At 41.7% G+C, this 15,899-nt stretch overlaps 1 protein-coding gene across 2 annotated transcripts in view; it reads right to left on the bottom strand.

The window, feature by feature from the left end:
• GRID2 (glutamate ionotropic receptor delta type subunit 2) overlaps positions 1 to 15,899 on the bottom strand; it is a 1,570,293-nt gene that overhangs the window by 353,177 nt on the left and 1,201,217 nt on the right. The gene's annotated exons all lie outside the window — the stretch shown is intronic.

The raw sequence follows: 15,899 nt of genomic DNA, 5'->3' as shown, positions 1-15,899 counted from the left end.
TTTCATGTAACTGGTTGAACCGCCATGGTAAAATAGTTTCACATGTATGTTCCTTTCAAGGAAACAATCCATACTTCCATAATTGCTCTTTTCTCATCAAGTAAAAAAAGGGAAGGGTGTAGGTAGTATAGTACAATAGCTATTAGCAAATTATTTAGGTTGATACATGGTAATATTGTGTACAAAGCCAAAGCCATGAACATTAAGAAACACCAAGGCATTAGGATTTATGTTTTTTTTCCACCTGAATACAGCTGCCATATCTTGGCCAAGAAGGCCTTTTCCAAGTCTAAGCACAGATATGGGCACGATAAAGGCTGTGCATTTTGAATCAAATGTGATTACTATTCAATCCATCAAAGAACAGCAATAAGAAGAAAAAAACACCTATGTATAGCCTAAACTACAACATGACATTTTCAGCAAGCCTGAAGATCTGTGATTGACATTTTTGCTACCAAAAGTGACTGCCTACAAGTATTCATGCACTGACATAGTAAATAACAATCTAAATTAGTCAAAGTTAGAGATGGCCTTGCGGTTCACCCGGCGGTCATTTCGCGGCAAACTTTGCTCGTTCACGGTTCGCCGAATGGGCGAACATATTGCGATGTCCGCCGGTGCCATATTCTTTTATATTATGAAGAACTTTGACCCATTACACATCCATCAGGTGGTACAGGACAGCCAATTGAGATGTTTCAGCACATGGACATACCCCCTACCTTATGAATAGACCGAATTTGGCCGCCATTTTACATTCAGTCTTTTGCCAGTGTAGGGAGAAGTTGCTGTGTGGAGCAGGGACAGACTGTTAGGGACACCAAATACTAGCCACAAAAGTCCTTTTAAGGACTGGTATAGGTGTGCTATCGATAGGTGTGACTTACTGAGGGGTGTAATATACCTATAATATACTTTCTAGCATAGGAAGTATATTATAGTGCATTTGTATTGTGCAGCAGTTGTGTGCGGTTCTGCTGCGATACTGAAGGTATATAGAGGGACAAGCGTTATTGGAAAAAATAATTTCTACTGGTGTGATTTACCAGTTGCCCCCCCAAAAAACAGATTGAAGCAGGGGTATTATATACCAATTATATACTTTCTATATAGTGCAGTTGGGTAGTGCAGCATTTGTTTTGTTTTGCTGTGTTACCTCAGCTACAGATAATGACAAATGACATTGGAACAAATAATTTCTACTGGTGAGATATACCAGTTGCCCCCCCCCCCCCCCCCAAAAAAAAAAAGTGGAAAAAATAGTGGTCTACAGTGTTTGGGGTTTTTGAGCATTTTCCTCCCATGTAGGCCACTTTATTTCAGCTACTGTACTCCTGTGGCCTAAAATAAAAAATTTCTAGGCTCCAACAGGGCACATTTCTGAGAATTTCCCTTTAATACTCATAAAAATTTCCCCTGATTAAGATACATATTTTTTGATGGAATTTTTGTCATTGATCCCCCTCTAGTATGTCACTGTCCATGTTGTGGGATTATTTGTACACTTCTACTAAGTATTTGGTGGCTACAAATATGAGCTGAAGGTTTGTCAGGTTCACCTGCCATTAAAGTGAATGCGATCGGGTTCGCGAACCGTCCCGGGCCGATGTTTGTCCATCACTAGTCAAAGTACAGTATGTAAAGACACCTTCAATTTGCACATGTCATTGCAGAGTGGTGCAAACATAAAAACAAAATTAGCATTGTGATATTGCTTTTTTTATTTACTATTTATATTTATTTACCTTGGTGTTTCTAAATGTTCATGGCTTATTTAGTTAACATTTAGTTATGCATTTCTATTGATAACCAATATGATTTATTTTATTGATTTCAAATATGTATTTAGGGATTTCTAGGAAACACTAGACAAAATATTGTTATTTAGGTTCATACTGCAAAGAACTTACACTGATAACATTTTATGAACTGCTCTCATGTTGTATACAAAACCTGCCATTCATTGGAAAGTTATCATCTATATTGAAAGCAAGCCACACTTTTCCCATAACTCTAAATTGGCTATTGTATGGTAATATGTACAGATGGAGTAAAAAAATTTGAAGAAAATGACTTACTGTAGTATGAAATGCATTTATCATGAATACATGGTACAAAATGTGGTCTGAAGAGCAGCATGGATTTTACTCCTACTTTAGATCCCATTGTACTTGTGAAAAAGTATGTGAATGAGGAACAATGAGTCCTGAAGTCCATTTGCACAGGCTTTATTGAAATCAGTCTTAAAAACCTTGAGCTGCCCACACTCTGCTATACAGTTGTTGCTATGGGTATGTGTCACGGCCTTTGGTGTGTGCCGTGAGACTTTCGCCGCGCATGCTGGTTGCCGGTGGCAGTTGATATGCATGTGTGTGTGCTTTCCCTTAAAGGATGTTTCCTTTACCTGCTTTGGTGTGCACGGGGTTAAGGTGTGCTTGGTAGGTGTGGTGGGTGTGACCTCAGGCCTCCTTATATGTTGGTGTGGTGGAGCCTGAAGGTCAGTTTGATTTTGCTTCAGTCTGTGTAGGAGCTCTGCTCCCTGGCTGAATGATTATGTCTGTGTGAGCTATCCCTATTTGTTATTTTGTTTACCTTGCTCTGTCTGTTGTCCCCTCCGGTGTGTTTCTGTCATTCCTCCCCCCACCTGGTGTATGTAGTTATGGTGTGGGTTTTGCTTGGAGGTTTGATTGTGGTATGTGGCTCCGGAAGGGGCTTGCTTTCCCGGAGGGGTTTAAGCGAAGACTAGACTGTGGGTTTTCCAGCTTGGAGCCCCCTTTCATCACGGCTGCGGCACTGCCGTACTGTTTAGCCCATGGTCTTGCATCCTGTTTGCTACTGGGCCTCTGGAGACACCATTCATCTGTGGTGTAGGATGAATGGGTGGTCTCTGCTCTGTCATTAGGCCTAGGGCTTTGCAGGGATAGCAGGGTCTAAGGTTGGTGAGTATGAGCCCCCTTACCTTCTGAGGCAGCTCATGCGTTAGGAGTCTAGGGAGAGTTCAGGGTTGCACTAGGAGGTGACCTGCTCCCTGTTCCCTGCTATCTGGCATTGCAGCCACTGGCATTGCACGGTGGGGGTTTTCCCCACTCCCCGTCGTGACAGTATGACTGTAAAATTCCCACCATGCCTGAAAATGTTTCTGAAAAGTACCAGTGCAATCAGTTTTCAATAGATCTATCATGTTGACAATTTTCTAATCAAATTAAAAATCAAGGCAGAGAAAAGTGGACCTACAGTACAGCATATTGCTATTGCTAGTTCACCTAATTGTTCTATCCCAGTGATGGATAACCTCGGCACTCCAGCTGTGGTAAAACTACGACTCCCAGCATGCTCCATTCATTTCTATGGAGTTCTGAGAACAGCCAAGCAAGTGTGCATCTTGGGAGTTATAATTTTACCACAGCTGGAGTGCCGGAGGTTAGCTATCACTGTCCTATCCTAAACTATTAACTCCTGATTGTCATCATTTCTTCCCTTTCTGTCTGTTTTAGGCAACTATGACAGTGTTCCTCTTGGGCTGATATGTTTTCTAGTATGTAAAAACAAACAAAGACCCATTGTAACACATTGGGATCTGGGTAAGGGTACGGCCACATGGTCAGATTTCTTGGTGCAGTTTTCCAAGCCAAAACCAGGAGTGAATAAAAAAAAAAGAGGAGAAGTCGTACCTGTCCTTTATACTTTATCTCCTTTTATGATCCACCCCTGATTTTGGCTTCCAAAACTGCATCCAGAAACCCGACAGTGTGGCCGCACCCTATGGTTTATGACACCATCCTAAAGTGAACCACCTTTACTAATATCCAAAATGGCATTACAAAGAGTTGCTTTACTGCATCTATGCATTATAAAAGGCTGCTATGAAAGATAATTTTTTATAGACTAACACTTTGATCTAATGAGGAAAACAAAATAAGATTATTCATGGTCTGCTGTTTCTTAGTGAGCAAAATAGCACAACCTATAACTGACCTGCTGTGTGAAAAATGAGCATGAATGCTGGAATGCCATACATCTCTATGGTAGCTTACTCATGCACGTTCAATAGATATTGGCCAAACCTGCCATTTTCAGTGGGACCAGATTACTAGTTAATGTGTATGGAAGCATGCCAGACACTTGCCATTCAGATGTCAGAAGATAAGGATCAGACAGTTGGATTTCAAGTGCCTGATCCTTTTGATCTTGGGGTAATATGGTGCTGCCAAAGATACTACACGTGGCAGCATTTTATCCTCTCTCCTCATTCACAACACATGCATAAGTAAAGCATGCATATATATGAGGAATTGGAAGATATAACTGTTGCCCAAACGGGTGTTCAACCAACAGATATCTCATGTGGTTGGCAAGCTATAGAGAAGTAGGCAAGCACTCTTACTTTGCTGTTTCCTTATGTTCAACCACAGTGTTATAAACAAAACTCCTTTGAGTAATGGATGGGTCCAGGAAATTCCATAATGTATGAAGGTATGTTTACCAAAAATTAGCCTCTACTTTAAACAACCATGACATTAAATATAGGAAAATGTTATAATAGTTGTTCCCATGATATGCTTTTCCAACCAAGCAAGACTCAGAACATTTACTATGCCTTTTGTAATTGATTAAGACATTCCTATATATTTGCATGCCAGTAGCACTGATGTACACTCTATGCACCTGCTATCTGTTTTCTCACTGTGCTTTACCATGATTTGGGTTATTTAAGATTATTAATAGACACTGTTGGAAGTATGAGTTGACATCTAAGTTATATTACTGAGCTTTGCTTCAGTGCTTTGCAATGCAGTGTAAAAACAGGTTTGGTTCTTGAAGATAAGAAATGATAGTCCTATCCCATTTACCTCCCAAACATAAAGCACCACAAAGAACTGTTGGCGTTAATATCATGGCAAATTGTGTTAAAATTGTCATTTTCTCTGCTTGTTAATGGGTTGCTGCATAAATCCCTACTAGTGAAACAGGTATGAAAGGTAATTTGCTATTAAAAGCCATTTTTTATTTGGGGTAATATACAGACACAAATCATGTTTGTGATACATAGAATACTTAAATTTGGTACATGTTGGTTTGGAGAGGTATGAATTTTTGCGGTGCATTTTTTTCTCATTTTGTTTATCTTTATTTTCATTTTTTTTTACTATATTTGTAGGTTAACATGTTTGCTATTATGTGCTATTAGCAGGTTATTAGGCTACTTTCACATAGGCATTTTTGCTGTCTGGCATGGGATCTTAAAATCACAGTAAAACACATCAGTTTAAATAATACAACTAGCTGCATCCGTTCAGAACAGATCCAGTTGTATTATATCGAATATGAACAAATGATCCAGCACTAAAACCATTATGAGTCAATGATTGCCCCATTACATGGTTTTTGGTTCAGTTTCCCATGCCACACACAAACACGCTGATTGCAGTGGTTTTGTGTCCAGCATTGGAACACAACAAACCAGAAAGGAATGCATTCTGGTGTACTCTATTCTGGTTTGTTCAGTTTTGTCTCCATTGACAATGAATGGGGACAAAACTGAAGCTTTTTTCTCCGGTTTTTTGATGCTCTGCTGGATCTCAAAACAGGAAGGGAAACCGCAGATGCTAAATGTAGCCTTAGATTGGGTCCGGTTTTCCTGAGGTGCAGATCGTTGCATTATTGATGAGAATTTCAGTTCCTTGTTAAATATAAATGTATTTTGTCATTTTTAAAACTAGTGGCCAGGTCTTCAGCACAGTGGTTTGTGAATAGCTGCCTACATTTTAGCACTATGGAGCAAGTGAAAATTATTATAAAGGTGTTCTTGGTTATTAGAGTATGGAGACCAGAGAGGTGAGACAGACATCTTTGGCATAGCAAAGGGTAGAGTTGCTTTTATTATGAACTTATAATGAAATAAATCTACTGACATACAGATGTCTCCCCTTCACCTTAGCTCAAATTTGGAAGGACTCCAATTTGTAATTAAATAAATTTAACATAACATCGTGGTATGCCAACAAAACCCTTGACAGACTTCAAAAGACTTATATTTGGCTAGACCTTGCATGAAACAATCATGAGAAATCCTGTTTTTAAAAGCTCTTTTACCATACAGTATATCTCAGTATAAGTTGAGCCAAGAAGAAAGGTAAGGAAGGACACATGCCTATGTTACTTCTTCCATAGACGTTTGGCACCATCAACAAAAAAAAACAAGTATCATGCTGGTGCCAAGGTTGCCATGTTAGCACGTTCAGAGTGTAGGGGATGCAACTTTGTCCACAACACTTTTAAGTGCTTCATTGTATTGGTTGGAAGCCAGGTCAGGACTGGAGTGAAAATAGATGGAGGACAATAAAGACAGTAGAGTGTCTATTAGTTGTTGGCATGTAGATTTCTGTATGAATGATAAGTAGGAATGAGAGGATTGAAACTTTTATTGGTAAAGGAAATAACGTTGTGGCCAGAGAGCAGGATAAAATAGTTAGTGAGGTCAGAAACTGAGCAGCTTCAGAAGACCATCTAATATATAAAGCTAAGTGTATGTGTGTGCATGTCCGCTAAAGGAATCGGCACCGTCGCATTTGCAATCACGAAATTGGGCACACAGGTACATCAGGTGTCCGGGAAGGTTTTAGACCAGGTCTCAGCTCTCTTCCTGAGATATTCCCCAAAAATGCATTAGCTAATAGAAGCTTGGACACATGACCCTTATCAGCCAATAGAAGCTCGCAGGCCGTTAGCCTCCACATACACAGTTTTATTCCAGGTTTCCATAACAACCCAGCCATTTATCTTCACTGCTGTAGGAGAGCTTTAACCACCTCAGCCCCTATGGCTTAAACACCCTGAAAGACCAGGCCACTTTTTACACTTCTGACCTACACTACTTTCACCGTTTATTGCTCGGTCATGCAACTTACCACCCAAATGAATTTTACCTCCTTTTCTTCTCACTAATAGAGCTTTCATTTGGTGGTATTTCATTGCTGCTGACATTTTTACTTTTTTTGTTATTATTATTATTATTATTATTGCAAAATAAACGACATCCATATATAAATTTTGCTCTAAATTTATTGTTCTACATGTCTTTGATAAAAAAAAATGTTTGGGTAAAAAAAAAATGGTTTGAGTAAAAGTTATAGCGTTTACAAACTATGGTACAAAAATGTGAATTTCTGCTTTTTGAAGCAGCTCTGACTTTCTGAGCACCTGTCATGTTTCCTGAGGTTCTACAATGCCCAGACAGTACAAACACCCCACAAATGACCCCATTTCGGAAAGTAGACACCCTAAGGTATTCGCTGATGGGCATAGTGAGTTCATAGAACTTTTTATTTTTTGTCACAAGTTAGCGGAAAATTATGATTTATTTTTTTTCTTACAAAGTCTCATATTCCACTAACTTGTGACAAAAAATAAAAACTTCCATGAACTCACTATGCCCATCAGCGAATACCTTGGGGTGTCTTCTTTCCAAAATGGGGTCACTTGTGGGGTAGTTATACTGCCCTGGCATTCTAGGGGCCCAAATGTGTGGTAAGGAGTTTGAAATCAAATTCTGTAAAAAATGACCAGTGAAATCCGAAAGGTGCTCTTTGGAATGTGGGCCCCTTTGCCCACCTAGGCTGCAAAAAAGTGTCACACATGTGGTATCTCCGTACTCAGGAGAAGTTGGGGAATGTGTTTTGGGGTGTCATTTTACATATACCCATGCTGGGTGAGAGAAATATCTTGGCAAAAGACAACTTTGTATAAAAAAATGGGAAAAGTTGTCTTTTGCCAAGATATTTCTCTCACCCAGCATGGGTATATGTAAAATGACACCCCAAAACACATTCCCCAACTTCTCCTGAATACGGAGATACCAGATGTGTGACACTTTTTTGCAGCTTAGGTGGGCAAAGGGGCCCACATTCCAAAGAGCACCTTTCGGATTTCACAGGTCATTTTTTACAGAATTTGATTTCAAACTCCTTACCACACATTTGGGCCCCTAGAATGCCAGGGCAGTATAACTACCCCACAAGTGACCCCATTTTGGAAAGAAGACACCCCAAGGTATTCCGTGAGGGGCATGGCGAGTTCCTAGAATTTTTATTTTTTGTCACAAGTTAGTGGAAAATGATGATTTTTTTATTTTATTTTTCTCTTACAAAGTCTCATATTCCACTAACTTGTGACAAAAAATAAAAACTTCCATGTACTCACTATGCCCATCAGCGAATACCTTGGGGTGTCTTCTTTCCAAAATGGGGTCACTTGTGGGGTAGTTATACTGCCCTGGCATTCTAGGGGCCCAAATGTGTGGTAAGGAGTTTGAAATCAAATTCTGTAAAAAATGACCAGTGAAATCCGAAAGGTGCTCTTTGGAATATGGGCCCCTTTGCCCACCTAGGCTGCAAAAAAGTGCCACACATGTGGTATCACCGTACTCAGGAGAAGTTGGGGAATGTGTTTTGGGGTGTCATTTTACATATACCCATGCTGGGTGAGAGAAATATCTTGGTCAAATGCCAACTTTGTATAAAAAAATGGGAAAAGTTGTCTTTTGCCAAGATATTTCTCTCACCCAGCATGGGTATATGTAAAATGACACCCCAAAACACATTCCCCAACTTCTCCTGAGTACGGAGATACCACATGTGTGACACTTTTTTGCAGCTTAGGTGGGCAAAGGGGCCCACATTCCAAAGAGCACCTTTCGGATTTCACAGGTCATTTTTTACAGAATTTGATTTCAAACTCCTTACCACACATTTGGGCCCCTAGAATGCCAGGGCAGTATAACTACCCCACAAGTGACCCCATTTTGGAAAGAAGACACCCCAAGGTATTCCGTGAGGGGCATGGCGAGTTCCTAGAATTTTTATTTTTTGTCACAAGTTAGTGGAAAATGATGATTTTTTTATTTTATTTTTTTCTTACAAAGTTTCATATTCCACTAACTTGTGACAAAAAATAAAAACTTCCATGTACTCACTATGCCCATCAGCGAATACCTTGGGGTGTCTTCTTTCCAAAATGGGGTCACTTGTGGGGTAGTTATACTGCCCTGGCATTCTAGGGGCCCAAATGTGTGGTAAGGAGTTTGAAATCAAATTCTGTAAAAAATGACCAGTGAAATCCGAAAGGTGCTCTTTGGAATATGGGCCCCTTTGCCCACCTAGGCTGCAAAAAAGTGCCACACATGTGGTATCACCGTACTCAGGAGAAGTTGGGGAATGTGTTTTGGGGTGTCATTTTACATATACCCATGCTGGGTGAGAGAAATATCTTGGTCAAATGCCAACTTTGTATAAAAAAATGGGAAAAGTTGTCTTTTGCCAAGATATTTCTCTCACCCAGCATGGGTATATGTAAAATGACACCCCAAAACACATTCCCCAACTTCTCCTGAGTACGGAGATACCACATGTGTGACACTTTTTTGCAGCCTAGGTGGGCAAAGGGGCCCATATTCCAAAGAGCACCTTTCGGATTTCACTGGTCATTTTTTACACATTTTGATTTCAAACTTCTTACCACACATTTGGGCCCCTAGAATGCCAGGGCAGTATAACTACCCCACAAGTGACCCCATTTTGGAAAGAAGACACCCCCAGGTATTTCGTGATGGGCATAGTGAGTTCATGGAAGTTTTTATTTTTTGTCACAAGTTAGTGGAATATGAGACTTTGTAAGGAAAAAAAAAAAAATAAAAAATCATAATTTTCCGCTAACTTGTGACAAAAAATATAAAATTCTAGGAACTCGCCATGCCCCTCACGGAATACCTTGGGGTGTCTTCTTTAAAAAATGGGGTCACTTGTGGGGTAGTTATACTGCCCTGGCATTTTCCAGGGGCCCTAATGTGTGGTAAGTAGGTAAATGACCTGTGAAATCTGAAAGGTGCTCTTTGGAATGTGGGCCCCTTTGCCCACCTAGGCTGCAAAAAAGTGTCACACATGTGGTATCGCCGTATTCAGGAGAAGTTGGGCAATGTGTTTTGGGGTGTCTTTTTACATATACTCATGCTGGGTGAGAGAAATATCTTGGCAAAAGACAACTTTGTATAAAAAAATGGGAAAAGTTGTCTTTTGCCAAGATATTTCTCTCACCCAGCATGGGTATATGTAAAATGACACCCCAAAACACATTCCCCAACTTCTCCTGAATACGGAGATACCAGATGTGTGACACTTTTTTGCAGCTTAGGTGGGCAAAGGGGCCCACATTCCAAAGAGCACCTTTCGGATTTCACAGGTCATTTTTTTACAGAATTTGATTTCAAACTCCTTACCACACATTTGGGCCCCTAGAATGCCAGGGCAGTATAACTACCCCACAAGTGACCCCATTTTGGAAAGAAGACACCCCAAGGTATTCCGTGAGGGGCATGGCGAGTTCCTAGAATTTTTATTTTTTGTCACAAGTTAGTGGAAAATGATGATTTTTTTATTTTATTTTTTTCTTACAAAGTCTCATATTCCACTAACTTGTGACAAAAAATAAAAACTTCCATGTACTCACTATGCCCATCAGCGAATACCTTGGGGTGTCTTCTTTCCAAAATGGGGTCACTTGTGGGGTAGTTATACTGCCCTGGCATTCTAGGGGCCCAAATGTGTGGTAAGGAGTTTGAAATCAAATTCTGTAAAAAATGACCAGTGAAATCCGAAAGGTGCTCTTTGGAATATGGGCCCCTTTGCCCACCTAGGCTGCAAAAAAGTGCCACACATGTGGTATCACCGTACTCAGGAGAAGTTGGGGAATGTGTTTTGGGGTGTCATTTTACATATACCCATGCTGGGTGAGAGAAATATCTTGGTCAAATGCCAACTTTGTATAAAAAAATGGGAAAAGTTGTCTTTTGCCAAGATATTTCTCTCACCCAGCATGGGTATATGTAAAATGACACCCCAAAACACATTCCCCAACTTCTCCTGAGTACGGAGATACCACATGTGTGACACTTTTTTGCAGCTTAGGTGGGCAAAGGGGCCCACATTCCAAAGAGCACCTTTCGGATTTCACAGGTCATTTTTTACAGAATTTGATTTCAAACTCCTTACCACACATTTGGGCCCCTAGAATGCCAGGGCAGTATAACTACCCCACAAGTGACCCCATTTTGGAAAGAAGACACCCCAAGGTATTCCGTGAGGGGCATGGCGAGTTCCTAGAATTTTTATTTTTTGTCACAAGTTAGTGGAAAATGATGATTTTTTTATTTTATTTTTCTCTTACAAAGTCTCATATTCCACTAACTTGTGACAAAAAATAAAAACTTCCATGTACTCACTATGCCCATCAGCGAATACCTTGGGGTGTCTTCTTTCCAAAATGGGGTCACTTGTGGGGTAGTTATACTGCCCTGGCATTCTAGGGGCCCAAATGTGTGGTAAGGAGTTTGAAATCAAATTCTGTAAAAAATGACCAGTGAAATCCGAAAGGTGCTCTTTGGAATATGGGCCCCTTTGCCCACCTAGGCTGCAAAAAAGTGCCACACATGTGGTATCACCGTACTCAGGAGAAGTTGGGGAATGTGTTTTGGGGTGTCATTTTACATATACCCATGCTGGGTGAGAGAAATATCTTGGTCAAATGCCAACTTTGTATAAAAAAATGGGAAAAGTTGTCTTTTGCCAAGATATTTCTCTCACCCAGCATGGGTATATGTAAAATGACACCCCAAAACACATTCCCCAACTTCTCCTGAGTACGGAGATACCACATGTGTGACACTTTTTTGCAGCCTAGGTGGGCAAAGGGGCCCATATTCCAAAGAGCACCTTTCGGATTTCACTGGTCATTTTTTACACATTTTGATTTCAAACTTCTTACCACACATTTGGGCCCCTAGAATGCCAGGGCAGTATAACTACCCCACAAGTGACCCCATTTTGGAAAGAAGACACCCCCAGGTATTTCGTGATGGGCATAGTGAGTTCATGGAAGTTTTTATTTTTTGTCACAAGTTAGTGGAATATGAGACTTTGTAAGGAAAAAAAAAAAAAAAAAAAATCATAATTTTCCGCTAACTTGTGACAAAAAATATAAAATTCTAGGAACTCGCCATGCCCCTCACGGAATACCTTGGGGTGTCTTCTTTAAAAAATGGGGTCACTTGTGGGGTAGTTATACTGCCCTGGCATTTTCCAGGGGCCCTAATGTGTGGTAAGTAGGTAAATGACCTGTGAAATCCGAAAGGTGCTCTTTGGAATGTGGGCCCCTTTGCCCACCTAGGCTGCAAAAAAGTGTCACACATGTGGTATCGCCGTATTCAGGAGAAGTTGGGCAATGTGTTTTGGGGTGTCTTTTTACATATACTCATGCTGGGTGAGAGAAATATCTTGGCAAAAGACAACTTTTCCCATTTTTTTATACAAAGTTGGCATTTGACCAAGATATTTATCTCACCCAGCATGGATATATGTAAAATGACACCCCAAAACACATTGCCCAACTTCTCCTGAGTACGGCGATACCAGATGTGTGACACTTTTTTGCAGCCTAGATGCGCAAAGGGGCCCACATTCCTTTTATGAGGGCATTTTTAGACATTTGGATCCCAGACTTCTTCTCACGCTTTAGGGCCCCTAGAATGCCAGGGCAGTATAAATACCCCACATGTGACCCCATTTTGGAAAGAAGACACCCCAAGGTATTTAATGAGGGGCATGGCGAGTTCATAGAATTTTTTTTTTTTTGGCACAAGTTAGCGGAAATTGATTTTATTTATTTTTTTCTCACAAAGTCTCCCTTTCCGCTAACTTGGGACAAAAATTTCAATCTTTCATGGACTCAATATGCCCCTCACGGAATACCTTGGGGTGTCTTATTTCCGAAATGGGGTCACATGTGGGGTATTTATACTGCCCTGGCATTCTAGGGGCCCTAAAGCGTGAGAAGAAGTCTGGAATATAAATCTCTAAAAAATTTTACGCATTTGGATTCCGTGAGGGGTATGGTGAGTTCATGTGAGATTTTATTTTTTGACACAAGTTAGTGGAATATGAGACTTTGTAAGAAATTTTTTTTTATTTCCGCTAACTTGGGCCACCCCCCTGGAGCCTTACAGGGGGGTGATCAATGACAGGGGGGTGATCAATGACAGGGGGGTGATCAATGACAGGGGGGTGATCAGGGAGTCTATATGGGGTGATCACCCCCCTGTCATTGATCACCCCCCTATAAGGCTCCATTCAGATGTCCGTATGTGTTTTGCGGATCCGATCCATGTATCCGTGGATCCGTAAAAATCATACGGACATCTGAATGCAGCCTGACAGGGGGGGTGATTAATGACAGGGGGGGTGATCAATGACAGGGGGGGTGATCAATGACAGGGGGGGTGATCAATGACAGGGGGGTGATCAGGGAGTCTATATGGGGTGATCACCCCCCCTGGAAGGCTCCAGGGAGACGCCTGTATGTGTTTTGCGGATCCGATCCATCTATCAGTGGATCCGTAAAAATCATGCGGATGTCTGAATGGAGCTTTACAGGGGGGTGATCAATGACAGGGGGGTAATCAATGACAGGGGGGGTGATCAGGGAGTCTATATGGGGTGATCACCACAGTCATTGATCACGCCCCTGTAAGGCTCCATTCAGACGTCCGTATGCGTTTTGCGGATCCGATCCATCTATCAGTGGATCCGTAAAAATCATGCGGACGTCTGAATGGAGCTTTACAGGGGGGTAATCAATGACAGGGGGGTGATCAGGGAGTCTAAATGGGGTGATCACCACAGTCATTGATCACGCTCCTGTAAGGCTCCATTCAGACGTCCATATGCGTTTTGCGGATCCGATCCATCTATCAGTGGATCCGTAAAAATCATGCGGACGTCTGAATGGAGCTTTACAGGGGGGTAATCAATGACAGGGGGGTGATCAGGGAGTCTATATGGGGTGATCACCACAGTCATTGATCACGCCCCTGTAAGGCTCCATTTAGACGTCCGTATGCGTTTTGCGGATCCGATCCATCTATCAGTGGATCCGTAAAAATCATGCGGACGTCTGAATAGAGCTTTACAGGGGGGTAATCAATGACAGGGGGGTAATCAATGACAGGGGGGTGATCAGGGAGTCTATATGGGGTGATCAGGGGTGATCAAGGGTGATCAAGGGTGAATAAGGGGTTAATAAGTGACAGGGGGGGGTGTAGTATAGTGGTGCTTGGTGCAACATATTACTGAGCTACCTGTGTCCTCTGGTGGTCGATCCAAACAAAGGGGACCACCAGAGGACCAGGTAGCAGGTATATTAGACGCTGTTATCAAAACAGCGTCTAATATACCTGTTAGGGGTTAAAAAAAATCACATCTCCAGCCTGCCAGCGGCGATCGTTCGCTGGCAGGCTGGAGATGTGATTTTTTTTAACCCCTAACAGGTATATTAGACGCTGTTTAGATCCACTCGCTTACCTTCCGATCCTGTGAACGCGCGCGCCTGTGTGCTCGCGTTCACAGAAAATCTCGCGTCTCGCAAGAGGACGCGCCGGCGCGTCCACTCGGAATGAATCAACCACCTCCAGGACGCGTCTGTGCGTACAGCGGTCCGGAGGTGGTTAAAGGAAATCTGTCACCAGGATAATCGCTATTGAAGTAAAGCCATGGCCTAATAGCACTTAGTACCTTATTTCAAGGTGTACCTTTGTTCCAGCAATAGATAGTTTTATCCCCTGAAAATCCAGTTTATTTGGTATGCGAATAAGCCATTAAGGTGCCCAGAGGGGTGTCACTCTTGAGGGAAGGAGCCCAGACACGCCCCCTGCCACAATGTGTCCACCCTCAAAACCCCATCCACATGCCCATCTAAGCCACGCCCCTGATCTGGTAAGGCCACACCCGTCCCACTCCTGAGCTGTGGAGGTCACTGTTTTGGGGGCGGGGGGCGGTAGATGTCACTGTTATAGTGGATAGTGTTGATATCTTTTAACAACACACACAAACATTAAATTAAATAGATTAAATATACCCGAGCAAAGCCGGGTCCTTCAGCTAGTATTAATTAAATGTCCATCTTCATATGTAGGAGAATTTGTAAGGCTGGCCATGCACATGAGATAACTATCACAGCCATCACTCCTGACCCCTCGTACATATGCCTGCTTGGTTCAGCTGCCTCCACTGGTAGTGACTTATCATCCATGACAAAAAAAAAAGCAGTTGAAATCTAACTGCTCATTCATTATATCCCCAGGATCTGCCGGGGAGAGTTTGTGGTATACATATTAGATGGTTCTGCCAAAATCAGTTCAGCCAACATGCATTTGATGTGTATGGCCAGCTTAAAGGGGTTGTCTGAGTTCAATAAAAACTCAGAAAGACCCTGTAAATGTGCTAAAATAGCTAAAGAATCAATACTTACCACTTACAGTGCTTACAGTGATGAGGTCCAGACTAGGCATGAGCGAATCGACTTTGGATGCTTCATCTGAAGTCGATTTGCATAAAATTTCGTTAGGATACTGTACGGAGCGAGGGCACCGTACAGTATTAGAATTTATTGGCTCCTATGAGCCGAAGTTATTACTTCGCAAAGTCTCACAAGACTTTGGGTAATAACTTCATAAATTAATTTCTACTGTAAAAAACCTTTGTATTGAACTTGGGTTCGGTTTCAGGTGGTACCTTGGAACTAAACCCGAGTTCGGTACAAAGTTTTTTTACAGTAGAAATAAATTTACAAAGTTATTACCTGAAGTCTCACGAGACTTCATGAAGTAATAACTTCAGTTCAACGGACCCAATACATTCTAAAAGCGAGCGTTCCGTACAGTATTCTAACACAGTTTTATGAAGCATCCAAAGTCGATTCGCTCATCCCTAGTCCAGACCTTCCCACCATGGACATCATCTTCTTGACTGCAGCAGTGATGTTCTGTGCACACAAATCACCATGATGCCAATTAC

This window comes from Bufo bufo, chromosome 2, assembly GCF_905171765.1.
Source record: "Bufo bufo chromosome 2, aBufBuf1.1, whole genome shotgun sequence".
NCBI classification, from domain to species: Eukaryota; Metazoa; Chordata; class Amphibia; order Anura; family Bufonidae; genus Bufo; species Bufo bufo.
Note: the sequence above shows the minus strand (reverse complement) of the source record. Positions and strands in the feature narration are given on the sequence as shown.